Source organism: Jaculus jaculus, chromosome 4 (genome assembly GCF_020740685.1).
Source record: "Jaculus jaculus isolate mJacJac1 chromosome 4, mJacJac1.mat.Y.cur, whole genome shotgun sequence".
Lineage (NCBI taxonomy): Eukaryota > Metazoa > Chordata > Mammalia > Rodentia > Dipodidae > Jaculus > Jaculus jaculus.
In genome coordinates, this window is record NC_059105.1 from 116609743 (window position 1) to 116619047 (window position 9305).

Consider the following 9305-nt stretch of genomic DNA (forward strand, 5'->3'; position numbering starts at 1 on the left):
TGTGCCACTGCTGCTGCTGAGGCTGCCGCTACTGGATCTGCTGCTGCTGGGGCTGCTGTTACCAGTGCTGGAGCCGCTGATGTTGCTGCCGGACTCTGTTCCTGCTTGGGTCCCGCTGTTGGCTCAAGTTGGCATGGCCGAGTCCTGGGACTGCTGCTCTGTTCCCGGGAGCTGGGCACAGGCATTGGGGGAGGAGAGGGAGTCGCAGCTGCTCTGGTTCTCTTGTTGCTCCACGTGTTCTTCTACCTCGTGGTCTGCTCCTCCATTGCTCACTGCTGCTCTCCCTTCACATTTCTTGAGTTGAGGAGAGCACTGGTGTGAGTGGAAGCTCTCCGTTCCTGGCTTTTTCTGTGGCTTGAGCTGAGCCTGGTGGCTTTCTGGTGCTGCCACCACCGCAACAGTTGGCAGACCTGCTGGGGCCACTTTTGCCAGCCTGTGTGGGCTCTGGATGCTCTGGATCTCTTCTACATCTCTGCTGCCATTTCAATTTCCTGTCCACCTCACTTTTTAGTAAAAGTGTGTATTTTGCTGAGTTTTTTTGGTCTTTTTCCCCCGTAGGCTGCTTTGGTGTGGTACCTATGCCACCATCTTAACTGGAAGTCCCTCTGTTTTCTTATAATAAAAAAGCCAGAAAAAAAAGGGACTGAAAAAAAAATTTTTTTTTCTTTTAAGTGAGGACACCATGCTTTAATGAAGAAAAGCATTTTGACAATCTAGGTATGATTCATTTAGGACATCTATTAAGCCATGAACTCATAGGGAATAGGCTCCAGCAGCTCCTGCTCTTTTCCATTAGTCCTCACAAAGTGCGCCTCTCTGGGTGGAGCGGGCTGCCACTTCAGCTGCACCCAGGTTCCCTTCTCCTTGGCCTCCTTCTTCTTCTGGTCATTTTCCTTCACCCATTTCAGGAAGCTGTCTCTTAGAGTGCTTAATATGCTCCATACGCACATTAATTCTCTTGGCAAGAATCTTGCCCTTGACTTGCTTGTTCACAACAATGCCAACAGCATGCTGAGTGACATTGTAGACTCTTCCAGTCTTCCCATGGTAACATTTATGAGGCCTTCCTTTTTGGACAGTACCCATTCTCTTTATGTCTACAATATCACCCTTCTTGTAGATTTGCATATACTTGGCCAATGGAACAACTCCATGTTTTCTGAAAGGCCTAGAGAACATGTACCGGGTGCCTCTCCTCTTTCCCTTTGTGTTTGTCATCTTGGCAAATTACTTCAAAAAATAAAAAGCAGACAGCTGGTTGTAAACCCCGACCCCTTGGGCCCGGCGTCCTTTTTCCGACCAGCTCAGATTGTTGGGTGCAGAAAAGCAGGTGGGAAGGAGCAGCCCACGCGGCTGGTAATTAGGCCCAGGACTCCGGGGATGAAGCCCCAGGAGAACCACATTCGCCTCGCCGCCTCTCTCGGCTTCCGTCTCCACGAAGGCTGTGGCGCGGGACTCGGCGCTCGATCCCCGCGGCGCCGTCAGCTCCCAGCCAGGCAGGACCTCCACCGCCCAGGCCCAGTGACCTGCACAGCGGCTGCACGCTCTCTGAAAAAATTTTTTTAAAGTATAAAAAACTGAGTCTTCGGTTCCCCAGGTCCCACATTAGCCAGATGCACAAGGGGGCGCACGCGTCTGGAGTTCGTTTGCAGAGGCTGGAAGCCCTGGCGCGCCCATTCTCTCTCTCTCCCTCTATCTGTCTTTCTCTCTGTGTCTGTCGCTCTCAAATAAATAAAAATTAAAAAAAAAAAACTGAGTCTTATGGTTAAGACCTCACTCATTAATGGCTCACTGATGCTAAGTGTTATGGTTTAAGGGCTATAAAAATTGGCTATAAGGCTTTCAGTAAAGTAAATTAGGTTCCTCTATTTGTCAAGGTTTTTAACTATGTGCGGTGGTTTGATTCAGGTGTCCCACATAAACTTAGGTGTTCTGAATGCTAGGTTCCCAGCTGATGGATATTTGGGAATTAATGCCTCCTGGAGGGAGTGTATTGTTGGGGGCGGGCTTATGGTCTTTATAGCCAGTTTCCCCATGCCAGTGTTTGGCACACCCTCCTGTTGCTGTGGTCCATCTTATGTTGGCCAGGGGGTGATGTCCACCCTCTGCTCATGCCATCGTTTTTCCCTGCCATCGTGGAGCTTCCCCTCGAGCCTGTAAGCCAAATAAACCTCTTTTTCCCAGAAGCTGCTCTTGGTTGGGTGATTTCTACCAGCAATGCGAACCAGACTGCAACACTATGGAAGAAATTGAGTCTTAAGATAAAGGTTCATATATAAGTTTAATTTGTAAAGATGAGGTACTCATACCTAAAAACATTGTGACTTTAAAGTTAGCTTCTGTTTTATTTATGTTAATTCTATCAAATAGTCATCACTAGGTTTAATCACTTCAGTTTAAGTGATTTAATTTCAGTCACTATAACCTTTATCCTCCTGTTAGGTAAAATATGTTGGGATAACTTACTTAGCTTTACCAATTTTAAGTCATGGGTAAAACAAAAAATTGTTTTTTGTTAATAAAAATTTCTATGGTACAAAAACTCAATTACTGTCAAGATTAAGCCAAAAACATTGGTTGTCAAATGGTGCTTTCTCTTTCAAAACAGATTTGTCGGGGGCTGGAGAAATTGCTTAGTTGTTAAAGCCCATTGTTGGGCCTCACGTCCGGGCCTCTCAAGGCCCAATGGCCCTTGACTGCAAAGCCAAAGGACTGAGGTTCAATTCCCCAGAACCCATGTGTGCCAGATGCACAAGGTAGTGCATGCATCTGGAATTTGTTTACAGTGGCTGATGGCCCTAGTGTGCCCATTTTCTCTCTCTATCTGCCTCCCTCTCTCTCTGTCTCTCTCTCTCTCTCAAATAAATAAGTAAAATGTAAAACATTAAAAAGAAAACAGATTTGTCAAGGGTGTATTAGAGCTTAGCTGTTTTGGCTCAACAATGACCATATTCTGCTCTATTATACATAAAGTTACTGTCTCATTTCTGACATCTCAAATCCAGTACGTATAACAAATTTAACTCTTAAGACATTTCCTGCTTTAGGGTACAGCCTCATGTTCAAACAATAGTCTTCATCTGAGAGAAATAATTTCAAGCTCTGTGGTTCTGTTTCCAGTGTTCCCTGGGTAATTGGTACATACACAGGTATCTGGACTAATCAAAGATATTTCAAGCACAGATGCTAAGACTCTATACTATCTTACTTGTCTTTTTGCTGACAATTTCTAGATTAAATTAATTCATTTAGATTTGTATTATTTTCAAGACTAATAACAGGTTCTGTCTGTATTTATAACTGTTAGATATTTAAAGGATAAGACGTGCCTACTTTCTTTGCCTCAGATATGGCCTATGATGCCACATGACAACTAAATTTAAAAAGGTAGGACAAAATGAGTTTAAGCTCTTGCAACATTCTTTAACTAAATCTATTGCAGTAGTCAAATGTGCTCTATATGTACATACAGCCAGGTGGTATAACTTCCTTACTAAGTGAATTAATAGCCTATGTAAAAGCCAAAGCCAATTAAAATCATCAGAACTAAAAAAGCCACTGGAGATGATGGGACACTTCTACACTAGCCCCCTGGTAAATCATCTGTCTTCCTGGTCAAGGAGGATACAGAGACCTAAAAACAATCAGTGTACAGTGTAAAACAAGACACAAACACACACACACACACACACACACACACACACACACACACAGGCAGTCCTCCTGCCTTCCCCCAAAAAGGAAAAACTACTTGGCCAGCAGGGCCCTGACTCTTCAAAAAAAAAAAAAAAAAAACCAAAAAAAACACAAAAAACAAAAAACAAAAAACACCTATATTGTGAAAGCTACTCCTGGGTCCCTAAGATCTCCTTTGAAGAGCCATTAGTGACCTCCAAAATCAACCCTTGATTAAATTTTGGCTATCTGCTTGGTCTTAAACATTCAGAATATATATATACACATATATAACCAAAGATAAAGTGATACTTCAAATATATAAATGGCCTATTAAGTAATACAAGAGCTTTCCACAAGAAAAATAAACATGGTCTTAAGACATGTTGTCCCCATCTCTAATAGCTCTAATTGTATAATAAGAAAAAACAACCATAGATGTCAAAGGGGTATTTTCAAATCGAAAATATATATTTAGATGACTCTAATCAAAGGTCACTTAATTCAAAAGACTTTCTTATACTGGAAACAATGGTAAATCTCTTCTAATTTATGCCAGGACATCCTTAAGTAAGTCCTAAAACCAAAAATATATTTGTACAGCCTTTAATGACACCCAGTGACTCTATGGTACCAACCTTTGGCCCTGGCTAACCTCAGGACAAATTTTGAAAGGTACACTATAAAAGACTATTGTACAAAATATGGTATATTCATCATTATCAAAGTTGAATGTTGTGTGTATGTTTCGGATAACTCTGTTAATAGCTCATTCGTTTTACAAGCCATACAAAAACAGATTCAGGCCATGTGAAACACTACTGTGTCATTCAATTAGTTCTAAAAAAAGCTCAGCCAGCTCATGTTCAGATGATCCTGAGACAATCTGACTCCATCCATCTACTTGGGTTCCATCAAATGCTCCCCAAGGCCTAGAAGTCCACAAGAAGAATAACCCTCAAGTCAATGAGTTTATTATGTGCTTAATTCTCATTAACTCCTTACTTTGTTTGTTTGTTTGTTTTTTTAACCCAGAGAAGGAAAAAAATTATTTTGGCTTCAGTTCCAGAAGTAGAGTCCCACCAGCGTGGGGAAACACAGCAGGAGCCAGAGGCTGGCACCACACTGTCAAATGACTAAGGAAGAAGTAGAGAGAGATGAATGCTGGTGTTCAGCCTCTCTCTCCTTTCTATGCAGCCCAGGATCCCCATATCATAGTGCCTCTCACAGTTAGGGTGGGTCTTCCTACCTCAATTTATCTAAACAAGAACATCCCTAACAGACCTGCCAAGAGATTTGTTTCCATGGTGATTCTAAATCCTGTCAAATGACACATAGATTAACCATCACAAATGGAATCTTGCTTTTTTTTTTAATTAATTAATTTATTTATTTTTTTGGTTTTTCAAGGTAGGGTCTCACTCTAGTTTAGGCTGACCTGGAATTCACTATGTAGTCTTGGGGTGGTCTTGAACTCTTGGCAATCCTCCTACCTCTGCCTCCCGATTGTTTGTTTGTTTGAGGTAGGGTCTCACTGTAGCCCAGACTGACCTGAAATTCACTAGGTAGTCTTAGGGTAGCCTTAAACTCGTAGTGATCTTCCTACCTCTAACTCCTTACATTATTCTTTCTCTCCAACATTCTCTTCCAAGACTATGTTCCTGCACTCATCAATACACTTTCTGGGTCCTTTAGAATAGTTCCCCTTTCTGGGAGAGATGTGCTAACTGCCACAACTTCATGCCTTATTCAGCAGGAAATAGTTAACAATCTGATATCATCACCCCTTGCCTTCTAACAATAGTTAAAGTGTCTTCTCACGAGAAGAAATGAAAGGGGGGTAGAGTTAGGGTGACTGGACCCCTGAAGGTGAAAAGCACAGAAAAGTTTGTACTTGTTAAAAATCCAAGATGATCTGACTTCTTATCTCTTGCCGAGTGCCCCATGGGCATTTTTTCACAGTCAGGTCCACTCCTGGGAGAGAGGTCTTTCATAGGATTTAAACATTGTGGTTGGTTAAGTTCAGTCCCTGGAACTTGGTGCCAGAGCTAATCTCTTCCTGAGACAGCCCCTAGTTATAACCAACCAGCTGGCCCTCTGGTTTACCTGGGTCAGAAGACAATCCTCTACCCTAAGGTTATAAATACCTTTTAAAGGGGAGAGAAGGTGCTCTGATCTCTTGGGAACTTCCAGCTGTGGGTAAGTTTTTTGTTTGTTTTTTTCTGAGATTTCACTCTAGCCCAGGCTGACCTGGAATTTACTACATAGTCTCAGGGTGGCCTCGAACTCATTGTATCCCCCTACCTCTGCCTCCCAAGTGCTGGGATTAAAGGCATGTGCCACCATGCCCAGCTTTGTGGGTAAGTTTTTTCCTCTGCTGGGCCTGGGCTGGCTTGGCCCAGTCCCAGGCTGAGAGTAGCTCAGCCTAGCTCCTAGCCTAGGCCCAGCCAAGAGGGCACCTAGCCCTTACATTCTGCATGAGTTATTTATCCCTTCCAGCTCCCCACAAGGCAGGAGCTCCCTGAACTTTCTTCTCTCTTTTCTTTCCATGCTTTTCCCCCCAGGCCCTCCACATGGGATCTCTAGCCATATGGGTGCCTTTCCTTGGCTCTTCTTCCCTCAATAAATATAATAATTTAAAAATTACCCTTCTGGTCTGGAGAGATGGCTTAGTGGTTAAGGCACATGCCTGTAAAACCTAAGTACACAAGTTCAACTCCCCAGGTCCCACATAAGCCAGATGCACATGGTGGCACATGCATCTGGAGTTTGTTTGTAGTGGCTAGAAGCCCTGGTGTGCCTATTCTCAATCTCTCTCTCTTTCTCTAATAAATAAATAAAAATAAGATCTTTAAAAAAATAAAAATTACCCTTCTCAGTTTTCTTCTTTATTAATTTTTGACTAAAATTAAAAACAAACTCAGGGTTTATGGTGCAAGGACTTTCCTGAACCCTTAGCATCCCATCACACAAACAAGCATAGGGACTTCCCATCTGTTGCATCATAGTGCTGAGGGTGGGGAATCCTCAATCAAAAGTAGCTTCTTGCGCCTGGCATGGTGGTGTACATCTTTAATCCCAGCACTTGGGAGGCAGAGGTATAAGGATTGGCATGAGTTTGAGGCCACCCTGAGACTACATAGTGAATTACAGATCAGCCTGAGATAGAGTGAAACCCTATCTTGAACAAAAAAAAGTAGCCTCCTGTGGGGTGTGGTGGCACATGCCTTTAATCCCAGCACTTGGGAAGCAGAGGTAGGAGGATCGCTGTGAGTTCAAGGCCACTCTGAGACTGCATAGTGAATTCTAGGTCAGCCTGGGCTATAGTGAGACCCTACCTCAAAAAATCAAAAATAAATAAATAAAGTAGTTTCTTTAAGACCCTCTCCCTAAAATGCTTAGTAGTCAGGGGAAAGAGAGGTTCAGCTGGCAGGGAGGTTGAAAGAGGACTCCTCTGCTCCTAGGAGCTAACATCTGTTAACCACAGACGACAAGACCATGCTCCAGGTGGCATAGACAGGCTGGAGTCACCAGGATAGGGGGCCATAAACTATCGATAAGTTCGAATTACAGGTACCCCAAGGACAATTGACCAGCTTTCTTAGTTAGTTTTCATAAATAATCAGGGACAGTCCTAACTCTCCCTGTAAGCTAACAGCTTATTGTTTTGTAACCTGCTCATCCCTTGAGAATTTCATGACTATGCCCCTAAAATGTGTGGCCTCAGAAACTTGTAGCCCACAGATAATGTAAAAGATACAAAGTGATGTCAGATTTTTGCAGGAGTTTAGTGTCCAGGAGGGTTCCCTTAAATTTATGAACCCCAATTTTGGGCCCTGTCCTACTTTTATGAGATGGACACACTACCTACTGGGCTAGCAAGGCACCTCTGTCCTACTTTTAACAAAGAATTGATAAAGGTGGACTCAAGAAGGATAAATTATGAATTGTTCAGTTTCATTAGGGAGAAATCATGAATTGTGGGTTTTATTTAAAGGGATATTTGGTATCTAGGAAAAAGGCTAAAGCAGTTATAAACATGTGAGAAATAGGAAATATCTATTCATGTGGAAAATGCTGCAATGTTCATAAGGTTCATTTAAGAGAAATTGAGGTTCTTAAGGAAAGACTGGAGTGAAGCCACAACCTCGTGGAAGATAGAGCCTAGGAGCTTGTGTAGGGAGACTTCGAAGGAACACACATTGAGAGACCAAATATAACCATTTTAAGTAAAAAGGCCCAGGCCTGACTTAGATAGAGAACTAGCTGGCTAATGTGCTGACCTTTGCTTCTGTAAACTTTGCTTGCTTGCTCAATTGCTGCCTTTCCCCCTAAAGTTTCTGAGGAATCTCCACTTCAAGGACATTGCAGAAACACTCCACTGCGGGGGGCCTCCAGCCTCCGACCACCTGCTTAGATAAGAAACTGAGGAATCTCCACTTCAAGGACAATGGAGATGACTTCATCTGCCTGGAGTGCCCCTAGCTCCTGCCCCCAACTTTGCCCGCTGAAACCCCAAGCCAGTCAAAACTGTTTAAATCAACCAGCCATGTATCTATCCCCTACTTCTTTGTTCGAAGTCCTATATGAACCCCTTCCCCCAAAAGAAAGGGGCTCTCTCCCTCACTACCGCTGTGCAGGACTGTGGGGACAGAGCCCAGGCCTAGGCTTGCAATAAAGAAACCTGCTGCTTTTACATTCGAGTGTCTCGGCTTCTGTGGCGGTTCTCTGGGTGACTCCTGGGTGACCGGGGGACTTGGCTCCTGGTCAGGGGTCTTGGCACAACAACATAACATCTGCCTTGGGTTGCCCCATGGAAGGAAGTTAAGGGGGCAAATGGTGGGGGGCATAAGGAAGAATTGCAGAGGGAAAATATCAAAGCAGAGACCAAGAAATTCAGATAAGAAATGAGTAGTAAAGATTTACACCAATGGTTACCCCAAGTTTAAAGAAATTACACAGGTAACAGGCCAGAGTTAGAGAAAGTACCCACCTGGTAGATCTGGAGTATAAGGGAAGTACACACATGGTAGTAGATTCAGAGACCAGAGGAAAATCATACATGTACTTAAAGTGAGAAGTTTTCCCAAAGTACAAAGCAGAAGCAAGCAGAAAAACCACCCAGACAAAGAAACAGTACTTTGCTCTCCCCTGACCCAGACTAGCTGGGTGGGTGGGGGAGCCAGACTCAGATGTATCCAAGCAGCAGGGGTACGGCAAGGAGAAACACGGAGAGAATGAGCCGGGCATGGTGGCACACACTTTTAATCCCAGCACTCAGGAGGCAGAGGTAGGAGGATCGTTGTGAGTTTGAGGCCATCCTGAGACTACAGAGTGAATTCCAGGTCAGCCTGGAACAGAGTGAGACCCTACCTTGAAAAACCAAAGGTGAGGGGGAGTGAAGGTTGGGAACAGCCTTTGTAAGTTGATTGAAAGTGTATTCCTTTGTCAGATTCAGGTATGCCAAGGGAAGAGCTGACTGGTTTGCAGATTTGAAAGGGGCAGGCTTCAGAGCCAGCCTATGTGGGCAGTGAAGCCTGTAGTGTGCTGGACTGTGGAGAGCAGGGGCAAGCCAGCTGTTCTACATCAGTTTCCATCAGACACGGGTTCCATTCCTGCCAAGAGTTCTA

The 9305-nt window shown here is 43.8% G+C and overlaps 1 pseudogene; it reads right to left on the reverse strand.

Annotated features, from left to right (window-relative positions):
- Nucleotides 1-720: 720 nt before the first annotated feature.
- LOC123460050 lies at nt 721-1371 on the reverse strand (annotated as a pseudogene).
- Nucleotides 1372-9305: the final 7934 nt, after the last annotated feature.